Raw genomic sequence first — 17,510 nt, forward strand, 5'->3', positions numbered from 1 at the left:
ATCAGGGTTAAATAAATGATCTATGGTGGAAAAGAGGACCTTGGGATTATTTTTGTTATTACTGATTATTTTGGTAAAGTATGAATTTCTTGAATTCCTTAGTGTATTATTGTACATTTTAAATTGCTCGCAAAGTATTTGATGGTTAATTGCATTTTTTATTTTTCCTCCATCTCCTTTCTGCTGCCCTGCAATTTCTTTTGAGTTTTTTGACTTCTTCGTTCCTCCAGGGTGATAAATGTTTTACGTTAATCTTTTTGGTGGTGAGTGGAGCAAGGGAGTCAAGGCTTTTCTTCAGTTTGCTGTTAAAATGATTACAAATAAAATCACAGGGTGCAGGTAAAATCACAGGGGGGCATTCGTTTAAAACCTTGGTAACATTTGCAGCCACTTCAGAGGTTAGATAGCGCCTCCTCACAGTTCGCACTGAGGTCTCCCGCTGAATAAAACCGTGAGTGTGTTGTTGGCTAAAGATGCAGCCCCACCACCTCTCTTACCACTTCTAATAGAAAAAGAGAAATTAAAATTTGGTGCATCCGAGCCCAGCTATGTTTCAGTTAAAAATAAACAGTCCAGTTTATTATCTAAAATTAAATCATTAATAATAAAAGACTTATTCAACAGAGAGCGGACATTTAAAAGTGCCATGCTGATCGAGACTGGTGGATTTTTGACAGTAGAGTTCAATGGATGTTAACATTTTTGAAGAGGCCGGAGGTTATTAATGTTTTTGGGGTTACTGGATTTATGATAATTCTGTTGCTCTCTGTTTGTGATTATGACGGGTATTGTGTTGACTGTGGAAGAGAGAGGTCCGAGTCCAGAGTTTTGTGTATTACTGTCAAAAGTGGAACAAATATAGGAGCTGGGACTGGGGGGACATCAGTCAGTGGCGGACAGATCAGCAGGTAATCTCGGTTTGGGGTAATGACAGGGCCATGTGCGGGAGTGCTGTACGCCAAATGCCAAATTGGCGGACAGCAGATGGCATCCCCAGGTGTTGAGGTGGAGCCCGTCTGCCCCAAAAAGATTTTGATGCCTCCTCTCCCAGAAGGCATCAAAATTGTTAATAAAACTCACACTGTGGGAGACACAGGCGGAGGAAAGCCAGGTGTTAAGGCTGAGCAGCCGGCTGAAACGGCCTATCCCTCTGCCGCAGGTAGGGGTGGGCCCGGAGATAAAAGCACTCACCTGCAACTGACCAAGGAGGCTGAAGAGTTGGAGAAAGTCCAGCTTCATCAGCTCGGATTGCTGTTTGGGGATGTCGTTGGTGCCGATGTGGATGATGAGCCAGTTGGCCTGTGGGTGGGACGCCAGGATGTTAGGAATTCTGTCCACTATGTCGACAACGGTGGCTCCCGGGAACGACAGCGTGAGTGCCCCCCTCATCCGCACGTTCCTGATGACGGAATCCCCGAGGACGAGCGTGGAGAGAGGAGGTGCCACCGGGGGCTGCTGGCCATCTGAGACGAACACCCCCGGTGCCGTAGCGCAAGTGGAGATGCACCAGCCGGACCGCGTGAGTGACTCCCAGGTAGCCGTGCCGCGGGTCTTTTTCTCCGAGGAGCCGGGGTAAAGCACAGCTCTCCGCGGTGAGTTTGCTCCACAGCATCGGGCTGCCCGCTGAGGCTCCGGGGGCGTAGTGGTGGAGATGGCGCAGACCTCAGTGACGCAGCGGGATGGCGAGGGCTAGCGGCCAGAGGAGGAAAGTCCACAGGATCCAGGACATTGAATTTATTCTCCAGTACTACCGCACCAGAGGGATGAGGGTGCGAGAGACGGATCCTCCTGGCCCTTCTGCAGCCACCGCGCGTCTCAACCACGGTCCATGGCGCTGGTTGTGCCATTTTAAGCCCCCTGCTGTACTCACTGTACACTTATGACTGTGTAGCCACATCCGACACCACCTCCATTGTCAAGTTTGCTGACGACACTGCTGTTGTGGGCCTGATCTCCGACAACATCGAGACGGCCTACCTGGAGGAGATTAGGAACCTGGAGACCTGGTGCCAGGAGAATAACCTCCTCCTAAACATCAGCAAGACTAAGGAGCTGATCGTGGACTTCACTACAAAGCAGGCGAGGAATTACAAACCCCTCATCATCAGTGGCACGCCAGTGGAGAGAGTGGACAGTTTCCGATACCTGGGTGTCCACATCACTCAGGACCTGTCATGGTCCTGTCACATCAACACCCTGGTTAAGAAAGCCCGTCAGCGTCTCTTCCTCAGAAGACTTAGAGACTTCCATCTGCCACTGAAGGTGCTCAAGAACTTCTACTCCTGCACCATCGAGAGCGTCCTGACGGCAAACATCTGCACCTGGTTTGGGAACAGCACCAAGCAGGACAGACGAGATCTGCAAAGGGTGGTGCGCTCGGCAGAACGCATCATTCAATCAGAGCTCCCTGACCTGCTGTCCATCTACACCAAGCGGTGCAAGTTCAAAGCTAGGAAGATTATGATGGACCTCTCCCATCCCAACAATGGACTCTTCTCACTGTTGAGGTCTGGGAAGCGCTTCCGCTCCCTTAAGGCCAAAACAGAGAGAACGAGGAGGAGCTTCTTCCCCCAGGCTATTCGGGGCCTGAACCAGGTGTAGGACTGGACTCTCCCAAACACGTCACTATAAGACTGGACTCTCACACACGTCACCACACGCACCACCACACATTTCCTATAATCCTATAATTCCTATAATTTATAATCCTTATCTTTATAATCTCTTCTGCTATTTGCACATTCTTTACTGTAAATTCCTAAGTTAATTTGTAAATTTTTGTAGTAAACTAAATTGTAAATATTGTAAAACTTTTCTTCTGTTATTTAATGGTCGGGCATTGTACAGCTACAAGCATTTCACCCCCATGTCATACTGTGTATGGTTGTGTGTGTGTGACAAATAAAATTTGAATTTGAATTTGGTTGGACTGGAGTGGAGCTGACCAGAGCCTTGGGTCTGGCCCCTAGTTGAAACCAGCAGTTCTCGTCCGTGGCAGAAACACCAGCGACGCAAGTTGAGAGCCTGGGTTGACTGTTGGCGGGATCTTGGGACACAACAGCTGGTGGTACAGGTGACCTCTACTCCCCCCTATTTTCTCCTGCTTTGCTCTTGAGGAAATTCTGGTAAGAATTTCATTAACTTATAAAATTGGGGATGTGTTGAATACTTATTTTACCTGCTGTATATTAGATTAATGCGGTGGCATGTTGGTTAGCACTGTTGCCTCACAGCAAGAAGGTCCTGAGTTTAATTCCACCATCAGGCCAGAGTCTTTCTGTATGGAGTTGACATGTTTGTACTCCGGCTTCCTGCCACAGACCAAAAATATGCAGTTAGTGGTGATAGGTCACTCTAAATTGCCCGTAGGTGTAAATGTTAGTACGAATGGTTGTCTGTGTCTTTGTGTTAGCCCTGGGACAGACTGGTGACCTGTCCAGGGTGTACCCTGCCTGTGGCCCTGTGGTAGCTGGGATAGGCTCCAGCCCCACCCGTCAACTCTGGAAAGTTGACGGTGACTGTGCGATTTTTTCAGTCACGCGATTCAGCTCCTGCTCAAACTGTACAATTGACTCGCAGAGGTTAGAAGTTCATAGGTCACGATGCAGGGTCTGACACTATACGGCCTGATGCTCTGATGCGACCTGAGCGCTCACACTGTGCGTCCATAAAAATGAAGGTTATAACAGAAAATCTGTCGCTCTCTGTCTTTCACTCACACAGACACACCACCACCATCAACTTTGCTAAATTGCTAATGAAAAACATTGATCAGGCAGCTGTGATTGAGCAGCAATGTCCATCCAACTATTTTCACGGTTGTTGTGGTCATGATAATTTTGTGAGGTCACATCGAAAAGGCTCGGATGAGCTTTCCAAAGTTCTACAAGTGCCTCCATCGCTTGTGTCCAGATCACAGGCTGCACTGCCGTGCTACTCCGTCTTTTTCACCGACGTTTATGTGTTTGCCCGTGCGCGTGTGACAAGCCTCACGACGGTTGCGATGCTTGTTCGGGAGGATTTCAAATCCTCCCGAACAAGCAATTGATGATCGAGAGCTGGTCGTGAGGTGTTAATCGCTTCTCGTTACCCATGTTTACTACACGATGCACGACGCATGATGAAGGCCAAAATCGGGCCGATCGCCAAAACAATCGCACGACTCAAAAATCGGCTCAAAATGGGCTAAAAATCGCACAGTGTATGCCCAGCTTTAGAGAACGAATGGATGATCCTGAATTAATGCTAAATTGGGCATGGGTGGGGCATAGATAAAGTGCTAGCTGGACGGTAACAAAATAATCTAGAAAGAAACAAATTGTTGTTTTTATTATAAAGTTAGTGAGATTAACCCTTTAGAGCCGGTCAGAGCGGGCACGCTCTGTTTTGCGTAACTATTTTTAAATCCCGGTAGCTCTGCAACCACATAAGCTAGCGCAATAATTTTTTTTGCATATGAAACCGGAGGAGTTTTACTTACATCTTATGCCATCAGCTTGTCCTAGGTCACAGTTTCCTTCCACATATATCTTTGCAAAAACTGCATAAAAAGCACTTGCAGCAACAAAAACATAATATTCCAGAAAAACGCTTTGCCGATCCGATCAGCTGTTCATAACACTTCCTACGTTGGAATAGACGTCAACACAAACTTTTGCATGTCCGCCATTACCTGCCCGAAACTGGAAGTGATGTCATTTTCGCGGAAATGTAGTTTTTTTTTTTTTTTACCATCAGGGCCTCAGGGCCTCTACTGCTGTTTTTAAAAGATATCTTTGACTTTATGACTTTCTGTGTCTTTTCTGGGATGCTTAGGACTCATATTGCACTGATGGAAATAGTTTATTTTGATGCATATGCTGCTTTTTTGCAAATTTGCAGTATAATATTTATTTTTGTTTTTCCTGCAGTAGATAAAAATTGGTGTATTTCAAAAATAAAACTATGAAGACACTCAAAATAATTTTCCTGTGGTGGGAAACTATTTTGTGCAACTTTTTTGTATTTACGGTTTTGAGGGATAAGCCTCTTAAATTTCTCTAACTAGAAATATATGTTAAAAAAGCAAAAACGATTTTCAATTTTTTTGTAGTTTATTGCACTTTTTTGCAATTTATGTAATTACTATGCACTTAATGAGTACATATTATTAAAATCTGGGCTATAATTGTTGTATTGATGGATAGCAACTTGAATTGCTCCCAAAAATGGCACCACACCATGTAAAAATATAATATAAGCTCTGGCGGACTTGGTTCTATGGTAGGTCTTAAAGGGTTAAACTAACTGAGAGCCAACTGAAACAGATGAAAAGGTCGGGGGTGGTGATGATATCATTAAGGCTCCTGAGCTGCCATTTCACAGAGTGTATAAAATACAAGGTTTGTATCACTGCTTAAAATCCTTAGACAGTTTCCAGTAACAGGTTTTGTTTTCTGAGTGTTAATTATTGTTGAATTCATATTCCTATTTGAGATGGAAGTTTTTTGATGATACACAGTAGCAGTGGGGACAGGGTTTAATAGATTGTATATGGTTATATAATAATAATAGTAATAATAATAATAATATATCATTAGCACCTGGATATTTGCGCTATTTTCACTTTCAATAAAATATATTTAAATTGTTTTGGCTGTTGTCATATTTTTGGTAAAAACAGAAATGGTTTTGTGTGATAACAATGTTTTCTTTCTCCAAAAAAAAAGACCAGTGTTAGAAAACTTAAAAAAATTTGTCTGACTGCTCTCTGAAACTTTCATTACAGATTAATTATCCATCTGTCAGAAAGGGTATTTTCACATACTGAATAGATCAGTAGTATAAAACGTTCACTTACCATGAGGGAATTTTTGGTTCATACTGTGAATACATCAAATATGAACAGTAGGGTTAACGCAGCTTTCTGTCTTTATATCCACTCTGAGTTTTCTGATAGAGCTGCAATCAAACGCAGTGGAGGATCACAGCAGGGTGCCTTACTTATCCCTAACCTCTAAAAGTGCAATAATCCACTATTTTCAGTAGCGGTTTCTGTAACACTGGGTATCGAAAAATTGCACTGCCATTTGGCACTCACTGGTTGGTCTCATTAAAATTTCTTTTCATTAGTCCTAAAATGGACTTTCCTTCAACAAACGTGAAGTAAATAATCTGATAATCAGACACAGTTTCCACCTCCCTTCATTATTCCACATGCGTGTGAAGTGATGAAACCCTTAGTATTCAAGGATTCTTGTATGGTTTATGATTAGTTTTCTCTGATATATTAAATGCTTTGGTAGACAAACCCATGTGTGAAGTTGAGCTTCAAAACTCTTTTTGCAAATACTTAGTTACTTGGCTTGTTAAACTGTTTGTCTGTCACCATTTATGCAAGCCGGGCCAATTGACTAGGAGCTTCAAAAGCAATCAGTGAGTGTAGCTCACTGTGTAGGTGACAATTCACACATTCTTTGCATGAATAATTTTCAAATCCAAATGGCTTGTCTGCTCAAACATGACTGGCCTGTGAATGAATGAACCATCTGTTTATTCTGAGACTGAAAACACACCTGTAGTGATGACTTTGCTGATCACTGGATCCTCATGTGATGCTGATGGCTGGCTTCCTTTCAAAGACCAAAAGCATGCATGGCATGCTACTGTGTGTTTTTGTAATGTCTTTTAAATAAAGTAGATGGACACAGCACACTAAAGTACAAGAGATGTGCAGCTGAGTATGAGCAGATGAGACGTCAGTCTTTTATACAAGCCTGTGACTCACATAATTTGAACTGAGGGCTTCCATTATTGTGTATTTTGGTACAAAAAGCATTTTAAAGCAAGATAAGATGATCTGCATTGCTGTATTACCGTCTTTTCTTGTTCTTAACTGAACAGGAAGGCAAATTATGTGCCACATAAGTCCATTAAGGTCCAGAAGGTCCAAAAGCATGTGGTTTTGGTCCAGAGGTCCAGTTCAGGGACTCCAGTTAGCTGAAGACTAGCGACTCTGAATAAAAAATTAATTCTGAAGACGTAGATTTCATGAAGGGGTGAATTATCTATAGGGGCCAGAAAAGGTTTTGCATCAGGCTGTAAACATGTTTCTGCTGTAAAGTTGCATTTTAAACATGGGGACTGATACGCTGCTGGATCCTCTGGTGGACGTTAGAGGTACTGCAGGTCCTTAGATTTTATCCCTTAGAGTAGGGCTGTCCAACTCCAGGCCTCAAGGGCCAGTGTCCTGCAGGTTTTGTTCTTGATCCAACACAGCCAAATGGCCAAATGACCTCCTCAACATGTCTTTAAGTTCTCCAGATGCCTGGTAATGAACTAATCATTTGATTCAAGTGTGTTGACCCAAGGTGATATCTAAAACCTGCAGGACACCAGCCCTCGAGGCCTGGAGTTGGACACCCCTGGATTAGAGGTTGCTGCTTGGTTAGAGCTCTCTAATTAACTTGCAACCAGTTCAGGGTCCACTTAGATTCTTGCCCAGTGTCAAATGCAGAGACTTGAGCCCTTGACTGAAAGTTTAGCTGTTTAACTTTCTTTACTTTCATAGTTTCTGTCTGAATCTGTGCTGTTCAGAATTCCCTTTCCCTCTTTGAATTGTCTTTATATTGTGCATTATTAGCCAATTTTTCTGCTTTCAGCCCTGAAGGATGTCTCTGTTTTAGTTCACCGGGAGCGTGCTTTTATTGTGCAGAAGTAATAGAAAATTCAGTGTGTTTATCACAGAGGTTAGCAACATTTTTAATATAGCGGGAAACACTAAAGTGAGCAAAGACAGCTTGGCTGTGATTCTCCACTATTGCAACAGTCTGTGTAACATTTCAGGGAGAGGAAGTCAACTGAGATTTCATAATCTAGGATATGAAGCGGTAATAAATGTACACACACTTGTCCATGTTTGTTATATTTGTAATTTGTGACAGAATTTATAAAATTGGGTTAATCTGGTCATGCTTGTGTCACAGTGCCGAAAGAAATATGAGTTTAACAGATATGATATTTATTAACACCATAAAAATATTTCTGAGCTGGATAATCACAAGGGGCAAATGGGTGCAAGCCGAAGGTAATGAATTTCTTGATAAGGACACCTGCAGGTCTCATAATTTCACAGGTTCTCTGGCATTTGAGAAATGTGTTTTAGAAATATGATGAAGTCCTTTTATTTGGCTATTTATGAAGCCTTCTGATTCTTTGTTTTGTTTTGTTTATGGCAGACCTGTAGCAGGGCTCAGAGAAATGGTCATAATGCTGGCAGTCGGTTAATGGTACTTTTTTCAGTGCTGTGAGTCCTCAAATCGCCTCTGAAACATTTTCCTTACTAAACTAATCACAAGCTGCCCTATTGGCTAGATTAAAATCTGTCCCACTGTCTTTCTGTTGTTGTTGCGCGCACACACACACACACACACACACACACACACACACACACACACTGTCAGGTTAGCAGGTGGTGCAGTGAAGGTCCTGGTGTTGTTTGCTGGCCTATGCTCCCTCCTTTGCCAGGGATCACCGATGCACTTCCACCCTCCGCCCCTCCGGAGTCACTCAGGGTCAGGCAGGTTTAATCACATCCAGCTGGATTCAATGACTCTGAAGAAAGACAAAAAAAAAACACCCTCTCAAGCGCCGTCCTCCTGAATGTCAGGACAGTTTAAACTGAAATTTGTGTGATCCACACAGACTCTGCACTCAGATCATTAAAGTCTTAAATTGAGTCCAATGGGAAGATTCAAAACAGGACACTGAACACCTGAAACTAACGAGCAGCTAATTAAAAGAAACCCATTATGCTATTTACTGAGATAAGATGCACTTTATTGTGCCAAAAGATGGTAATTCTTTTGTTACAGGAGCTAAAAAAGCAAACAACTCAGCCAATAACAAAATATAATGCTGGCTTATTGTCGAAGAGTAGCTTGTTAACTTTTCTGATACAAGTTATTTGCACTATTTTTTTTACAATTAAAAGTAGTTGAACAAAGTAAACCTGTTCAAGCATAAAAGAGTTCAGAAAGAACTAAACTAAAATAAATTCGAATTAAAATACAATAAAATGAATAAGAAATATAAAATTCTTCTGGAGTATCTTAGAACAACATTTCTGGGCCACACATTATGTGTAATGTGAGCATCCACTGTTTCAATAATATATACATGACAGGTTATAAGAAAAGGCAAAATAGCCCCCAGTTAAACATAAGGGGACAGTAAAGGTCATCTCTGTAAACTGGGTTATGCTTCAGATTCAGTTTGGCTCATTATGGCTCATCTGCTATAAACTGAAGCAAATGTCCACCATGTGACCCTCTGCTTGGTTCACTGATGTCACCGAACCAGAACGACTGCAGGCAGAAAGCTGTTCCTCTGAGCTGTTTGTATTAGAATAAATGCAGGAGTCACGTTTGTCTTCCTCTTTGCTTCTGACAGTTGTGCTTGTCCTCTCCAGTCAAACATGTTTAGAGTAATGGATTTCTTACTGTTTATGACTGATGGACATGACATACTACATCCTGCTTCCTCAGGAAATGAAGGAGGTGCTAGCTAACAGTTAGCTCAACATTAAAGGTCTGTGTGACTGTTTGTATGTGTGGCCAAGTTAATCTTAATTGCACACTTACACTTTTGTCTCCACACAGAAGCTCAGCAGTTGAGTTTGGGAAAGATCACTATGAGAGCGAGGACACTGTTGAGAAAAGGATTTGTGTCTGTTTGCCTGACCTGGACCTCGCTAACTGGAAACTTTTGCTCAAATCGTCTTTAAAATTCCTTTCAGAGTCCTGCATTTCAAATCCAACCCAGTCCTTTAGTTATGAGATCTACAGTGTCCTGTCTAAACTTGTAAGGTGTACACGTGGTGTGAGCTTACCCCTAAACATCCCTTACTCTTTAGGCTTGCACAGCTAGTTACATTTGTCTTTGCAGAATCATAATTCCAGCAGTCCGCAACCCCTGGGCCGGTCCGTGAGTCATTTGGTACCGGGACACGAGAGTTGAGGCTCGGATGTGAAATTCGTGGTTTTCAGGGTTGTTTTTTTTGTTTTTATCGTTAACTTGTCTGGTACCGGTACTGGTTTTATTTTGTTGTATTTATCCGCGACACCTTAAAGGCTGCTCTGCGAAAATATTGTCAGACATAAACCAGTCCGTGGCGCAAAAAAGGTTGGGGACCGCTGATAATTCCAGTGCATGAAGTGTGAGGAGAGCGAGCAGAAGTTTTATGGTTTTTAGTGATTACAAGAAAATAACTAACTAATAAAACTCCCAAACTTAGAGTACTAGTTGAATCTACTTTGTACTGGCAGAATACAGAGTAGCTTATAAAAATAGCTGCTAGACCTTTACTATGTGTGTGTGATGGTAAGGGGTTGTTGTGTAACTCACTGTTGTCAATCACTGCACCATGCAGCGCACAGATCAATTCAACACCTCTCAATTATTCAACCTGCGCTCCTCACAGGAAGTCTGAGTGAGAGCGCATCATCAGGTCCCCCGCGCTGCCCCCTCCCTTTCTCTCTGCCGCGTGGTCATTAACCCAGCAGCTGAGCTGGAAAGTGGCCGGCAAGTGGCAAGAGAGTGGAAGGACCCCCAGCAGAGAGGCAAGGAGGGGGGGACCTTCAGCACCCAACGGATCCTGTTTCCAGTCTTCTTCCCCTCAGTGCCCCCAGGTCGCCTCCCTGGCCCAATCACGGCTTCCTGAATAATTCAGCATGTTCATCAGCCATAATCTGATTATTCGCCGGCTACTGAAATATGAATAATGAAGGAGCAGAGCGGCGGCCATTTCCATATTTTCTCTCTAGCTGAGTTTGCTGACAGGAGAGGACAGATGGACAAACAGATACATGGACAGAGCGATGGGAGAATGACACGGATATGCTGCTTCTGTTGTTCACAGTTTGGGTTATTTTTGCTCTAATTATATACATTGTACAATGATTATGAATAAAGCATTCTTTAATCTTTTACAGTGCTTGACGTTATCAACTAACACTAGCAGGTTTATTTAGCAACCTGCAGACACCCATCTGCTGACTTACAGACAGATACCATACTAACATTTTACTTATCAAAACTGCAGCACAGACGTCTTGAATGACCTGCACCTCACAGGAAGCCAAACTGTCTGTCAGAGTGAAAAATGCTTTAAAAAATACAACAAAGCAACCACCCTTTCCTGTAAACATGATTTTTAATAATGTTTAATTTGATGCTTGAACGTGTGAGTCTGTGCGACTGACTGACTTCTGGAGCCAGCCTCAAGTGTCCATTAAAGGAACTGCACTTTTTCATGGAGGTCGCTGTTTGCTTTTGACAAACAAATAAGTCACCTGCCAACTGTATCTGCTAGGCCCAGGTGCCACTGCCAGCCCCCTCCGAGGCCTTCCGCAAACCGCAGCACAATTCATGTTTAAGCAATTCAACTTCATCTACTAAAACTGCTGTCAAACCTAAAAGGACGATGTGGACCCAGCTGGTGAAATACGGTCATGTGAAAAATTAAGTGCATCTAAGTGCAGCAATAACTTGAAATAACTGACTCTATCAGTAGTTTTAGTTTCTTTTATATTAGTACCTACTTGGCTCTAGTTGGCTCGGTTTCAGTCATTTTTCATTACCGTTGAGCATCACCTAATGTGCGTGGGTTGTTATAGCAACGCAGCCGAAAGTCCCGTGATGTCATTTGCATGCATTTTGGCCCATTCTTCTTTATAATATGGGTGCAGTTCATTAAGCTCTCTGTCATGGTCCCCGTGCCTGCTCGGCTGGCCCTGTGTGGCTACATGTTATGTTTTGTCTTTTCTCTCTCTCCTCTCTCTCTGCTCGCTGCCTGGGCGGAGCTCATTGTGAGCTCCCGGCCTCCACCACCTGTAGGCAATCACCTGTGGCTCCTCACCTTGTTTGCTCCCGCTACTTAAGGCAGTGACTGAGAGCACCTCGCCGCTGGACTATTGAATAACGCTCGTCAGTGCTACTTTAGCCTCAGCCAGTTTTGAGCTCTGTCCGTGAAAGTTCCGTGCTAACCCTTGTTCTCTGTATGCAGATTTCTCGTGTTTGGTTTGGAGACTCTGGACGCTTTTCCCGACCCCGCTCTGCACCCCTGGGAACCCTGGCCCCCTTCTCCTTCACCTGTATATAGTGCACCTGGAGTGTGTAAATAAACCTGTTTTTCTGAGATTTCAGTCTGCGCCGAGTCCTCCCTGCTCCTCCGTGACACTCTCTTAAGGTCCGGCTACTTGGATCGTCGTCCTGCTGATGACACAGTTTCAGCTAAGCTTTAGCCGTGGGACAGATGGATCCCTTCTAACTCCAGAGTACTTTAGTTGACTGGAAGGTTCCAAAATCATCACACCTCCACCACTGTATTGATAGTTGATGTGAGATGTTTCTGCTGAAACGCTGTGTTCACCTTTTTACAAACATAGTACTCTACTTTATGGACAAACATCTCCACTTTGGTCTCATCCAGAAGTCTTGTGTTTTTTACAGATGCAGCTTTGCCTGTTTCCAGTGTCTTGTCACCATTTTTGATTTTGAATGAATTATAGGAAATCAGACAATCTTACATTTTTTTTTTCCAGATAAAAAGGATAAATTCTGGATCAGTTTCTATCATCAACATTTCTTCTCCAACTTTATCCATGTCTGAGCTTCTGATTCTCTCATATTTATACATTTCTTTGTCCTTTTCTTTCCATCACATTTTCTGTCTTCTCTTGCAGTCTTTGTAGGTATCCCACCACGCTCCTCCTCTTTAACATTCAAAGCAGCACTAGAATAATTCCCGTTTAAATAATTGATTTTCTTTTACTTTTTGTCTGCTGGACTGCTGGGTAAATAATGGATGGCTCCATCATCATCAGGGACTCCCGGACCCTATTTGCTAGCTGGGTGGGGTTGTGTATTTTGGGAGGATGCACAAGGTGCAGATGACAGAAAATGTGACATAATGTACCTGAGAAAAGGAATATTCTGTAGTGACCGCTGTCTGCAAACTTTGGCTATTAAAACATTTTTTTGTGTTTAGTTTATTTTGAAACTTGTGTTTTTAACTTTTCCTGCACATCACATTCAACCCAAAATGGCAGAGCATCTATTAAAACTTAAAAACCTTTGTTTCTCTAATTAATATGGAGTATTTGCTGATGTACAGCTATACACACAATTAAAGTGGTGCCGCTGCTAAATGTAGGATAATGAGAGTAATTCTTAAAACAAAGGTTCACATTTACAGTCACACTAACAATCAGTGTTGCTGGTTAAAGAAATAAGAAGAATGCTGCTGGTATCCCTCAAACTGCTGGTGCTCAAAAAGTGATTATGATCAAAAAATGTCATAAAACTTCCAGGTCTAGGTACTCAAGTTAGGTCTGGGAAAAAATAATAAACTTCCTTCATTTTACTGGGCTTTAGACATTTAAAATACAACAGTGTGTATTGGCTTTGTGACTGTAAAATAAGGACGTTTTAATATTTTTCTAGCCCACCTTGAGAGCCTGGACTTGAAACTATTTTGACCAAAGATCTACAAAAAAAACTTCATCTTTCTTCTTGTAATTATTGTCAATGCTGCATCAACACAACAAATCGTGTTGGAGGGAAATTTAGGAAATTGATACAGGATTACAGGAACAGATAAACCGCACGGACCTGCACGGACACAAGTATCTCGTTTTTCCTGGTGCTCAATGTAAAGTGCTACAGTGGATTTGCTGCCGCCCCTCGCCTTCGTCTTCAGTTGCAACTTTTCTATCGGGGACCGTTCCTTTCCATTGACCAGTTATCATTTTGTTGACCAATCATTTTTGTTAATGACCTTTTCTTTCTGATGAACACAAGACGATAACTAAATAAAAACTAAAGCACAAAGACAAAAACTATGATGAATGTATTGATACTTGAGATATGAAATCAGGGCAAATTTGGAAGTGATTGAATCGGATCATCTTGTTAGATGGACACATTTGATCTGTCCCTGGGAAACGGTACAGCAGTGCATCGTGCTCCCATGCTCCCTCTATCCCATGAAAATGTAACATAACGGGAGGAGGAGAAGAAACACATGGACACGGTTCACATTTGTCAAGGAAAATAAACCATGTGGAGCAACTCTCAGCACTAAAAACACAACAAACCTGTACACTTTATATTTCAGTCAACTGAATCTACTTTAGATATACTCTGCCACAATCTTATGATATTTAAACTAAAAGGCTTTGGACGCCTTAAATGTGACAAAAACTAAATGACATTTTAGTCTAAAGACAAAACTAAAAGTAAAACTAAATTTGCTGTCAAAATGAACCCTGTCCAACGAATGCAGAGCTCCAGTCACGACACCCTCCATCTATTTGTGGTCACAGCTGGTGGTTAACATGGGGGAGAACTCCTGGAGGGATGTAGTTCTCAGAGGAGCTGCCCACTTGTCAATTACCCTCAGTGAGTCCTGAGAACTGGTTTATCTGAAAGCACCTATTAACACGCTGATGGGATTCCCAGAATGCATTAGCAGGCACCAGACACAGAGCATTGCACTGACATCCTGTTTATGTCTATGCTGATGAATGCAAGTCCAATATTCATGCTTCTTTAAGATTTTATTTACCCCTAAACAACTCCTGAGGAAAAAAAATGAGCTTTTTAGCTGCTGACTGAAGTGGAACTAGTTTCTAACTGTGACGGGTGCCTAATGCATTATGTGGGTAAATCGGTGACAATATGAAGCACTCAACCATGCAATCCATGTCTCGGTGCAAAACTAAAAGTAAAAGAGCAAAAGTGAGTGTGAAATCCAACTTTATAGTTAATGATGTGGTTTTCTTAAAAGACCTAACATCTAACATTTACAAGACTGGGCGGCACGGGGGTGCAGCGGTCAATGCTGCTGCTTCATAGCAAGAACGTGGGTTCTCTTCAGATATCTTCCTCCCACAGTCCAAAGACGTCCATTAGTGGGGTGTGAGTGAGCGTGAATGGCTGTCTGCCTGTATGTGTTAGCCCTGTGACAGACTGACGACCTCTCCATATACGCCGCCTCCCACCCTGTGCTCCTGCATGTTTTAATAACATAATTTGACCTCCTAACAGCTGCACTTCAAAAAGATTTAACTTTACATAGAAACATCAGAGCCACAATTCAGTTCAGCGGCACATTTTAAACCTTTTCACCCCATTCAAAGCAAATCACAGGTGAGAGCACTGAGCCTGAAAATGTGTATGTATGAATGCCCCTTTAAGAGCAGATGAGTATGCCTAATGACAGGCTGTGCGATGGGATTCATTATACCTGTTTTTGTGGAATTTCTCTTTATATTTTAATTGCCCTATTTGTCCACTACTTCAGCTAAATGCAGAAAATTCTTAATTTCCTTTTAGTTTCTAGTATATAAGGCAGCATGATAGAGAAACACGTAATGCAGCATGAGTGAAGCCAGAACCCTGCTAACAGTAAGACGAGTTTTTGTAGAGGGCTCTACATCACAGACTTCTGTTAAATGAAAGCAGGATCCATTCTGAGTTTTCATGATCATGGTTTAAAATCTTTATCGCAGTCAGGTTTTGGTATGTGGAACTTTTAAAGGCCTGAAATTTCTACCACAACTTCAAATTTCCACACATGCATCACAAAGACACAGAGATATACAAACACAGTTTTAATGAGGACAACCCCAGTACATTAATGTGTTGATGCTAACAAATGTTCTTCTTATCCCCAAGTGACTCCAAGCTTCTCTGCTTTTAGTCGGCAGTTTATATTTGTGGAGGTTCACTTCCTTTTTTCTTTTCTCAAACTCTTTGAACAACCTTTGAAAAGCAAAGCCAATCCCTCGGTGCGACCTGTCTCCATCACTCCACTAAAACATGTCTGGATTCAGCTGAAATATTTGACTGAATAGATGCTTCAAAGCACCATGAAAGGTTTAATGGGGCTCATTTGTGACCTCATTCAGGTCAGGTAACGAGCATTTTCTCTCTTCTCAAGAAAGCTGAAAGGAAAAAAGAAATCAAGGAAAGAGCCCAGCGTGAAACAACCTCTGACCTTCCACTTAGATTAAGGGTTTAGCGAGGTAGCCCTTTTTAATTGAATGTCCTTTACTTTACATCCAACGTCCATTTCCTTTTAGCAAATAAAGAACTTTTGCTTTAATCAAGGCAATACTTCATGTCGGTGTGTTTCTGGCAGGGCACCCACACGCTCAGATCACCTTTGCTGCTTTCTAAAAGGATTTTTCTTACTAAACCAGGTTTTACTGAATAAAGCTATTAGAAAATGAGAATTTATCACCTCTGTATCGAAGCCCATCAAGCTCCCTTCTCATGTCAACAGAGACAATTCACAAGCACATTAAAAATAGCCTTGAAATGAACAGAGTTATATCTGCCCGGAGTGAGAAGACTGCAGAACACCAGTGGGCGTTCTTCAGCCGTTTGATGTGGTTGACTGGGATCACCGATGCTGCTCCCAACCCTAACCTAGCAGCTGAAGAAGCCCCCTTGTGTTCTATGTAGACCTCTGCTTGGCTGCTCCTACTGAACATCTGAGAGTTAGAGAAACAGTACGGGACTCTGGGAAATACGCTTTGCTTTTTGTCCCAGTGCCAGGTTAGATCACACGGCAGTGAAGCTCATTTGGTGCTAGAAGTTTGGTGATATGTCAACTATAGTTGCGGGGCCAGTGGGTGCATACGCACAGCTGCTGAGGTTAAATACCAGCGTGCAGTAAGCTGGGTTCATATTTGACACAGTGCCTGGGAAGATATTTATGGTCCAACACTGATTCCCAAGGATTCAGCGGGACATCCAATCAAATCAAATCAAAATTTATTTATATAGCACATATTAAAACAACAGTGTTGACCATAGTGCTTCACAGTCAGTAAAAGCATGAGACAATTAAAAAAAACAATAAAACAGGACAACAAACAATAGGTAACAACACAACAAGCTAGAACAGCCAACTAGTTAGAATCTAAAGCCAAAGTAAAAAGATAAGTTTTAAGACATGATTTAAAAGACTGGATAGACTCGGCAGTACGAATATAAACAGGGAGGTCATTCCAGAGTCTAGGTGCCACGGTTGCAAAGGCCCGGTCACCTCTCGACTTCATTTGAGACCTAGGTTGTGCTAGGAGCCTGTGATTGGATGATCTAAGTGCTCTGTTGGGATTGTATAAGTGGAGTAGTTCAGAGAGATAGGTGGGCGCTAAATTATTCAGAATTTTAAAAGTGAACAAAAGAATTTTAAAATCTATGCGATATTTATTGGAGTTATGCGTTCATAGATTCTCGTACTGTACCTGCATTTTGAATTAACTGAAGCCGGTAAAGAGAAGAGTGTTGTAGTAGAGGGAGTTACAGTAGTCCAATCTGGATGTGATAAATGCATGCATAAGCTTTTCAAGGTCCTTTAAAGGAAGGAATGGCTTTGCTTTAGATATCTGACGCAACTGGCAAAAGCTGTTTTGTTTTTTTTTTTTACCACAGTGGAGACCTGTTTCTCAAGTTTAAAA

The 17,510-nt window shown here is 42.3% G+C and overlaps 1 long non-coding RNA gene across 1 annotated transcript; it reads left to right on the plus strand.

Moving 5' to 3' along the window:
• The first annotated feature begins 11,746 nt into the window (after nt 1-11,746).
• Nucleotides 11,747-12,177, plus strand: LOC146717051 (uncharacterized). The gene is made up of 2 exons (XR_014915836.1): nt 11,747-11,964; nt 12,044-12,177. It is a non-coding gene; the product is annotated as an uncharacterized LOC146717051 (long non-coding RNA).
• The last annotated feature ends 5,333 nt before the right edge of the window (nt 12,178-17,510 follow it).

This window comes from Copadichromis virginalis, linkage group LG2, assembly GCF_057382275.1.
Source record: "Copadichromis virginalis isolate Kocher_CV1m ecotype Utaka linkage group LG2, C_Virginalis_male_GT1.1, whole genome shotgun sequence".
Classification (NCBI taxonomy): Eukaryota; Metazoa; Chordata; class Actinopteri; order Cichliformes; family Cichlidae; genus Copadichromis; species Copadichromis virginalis.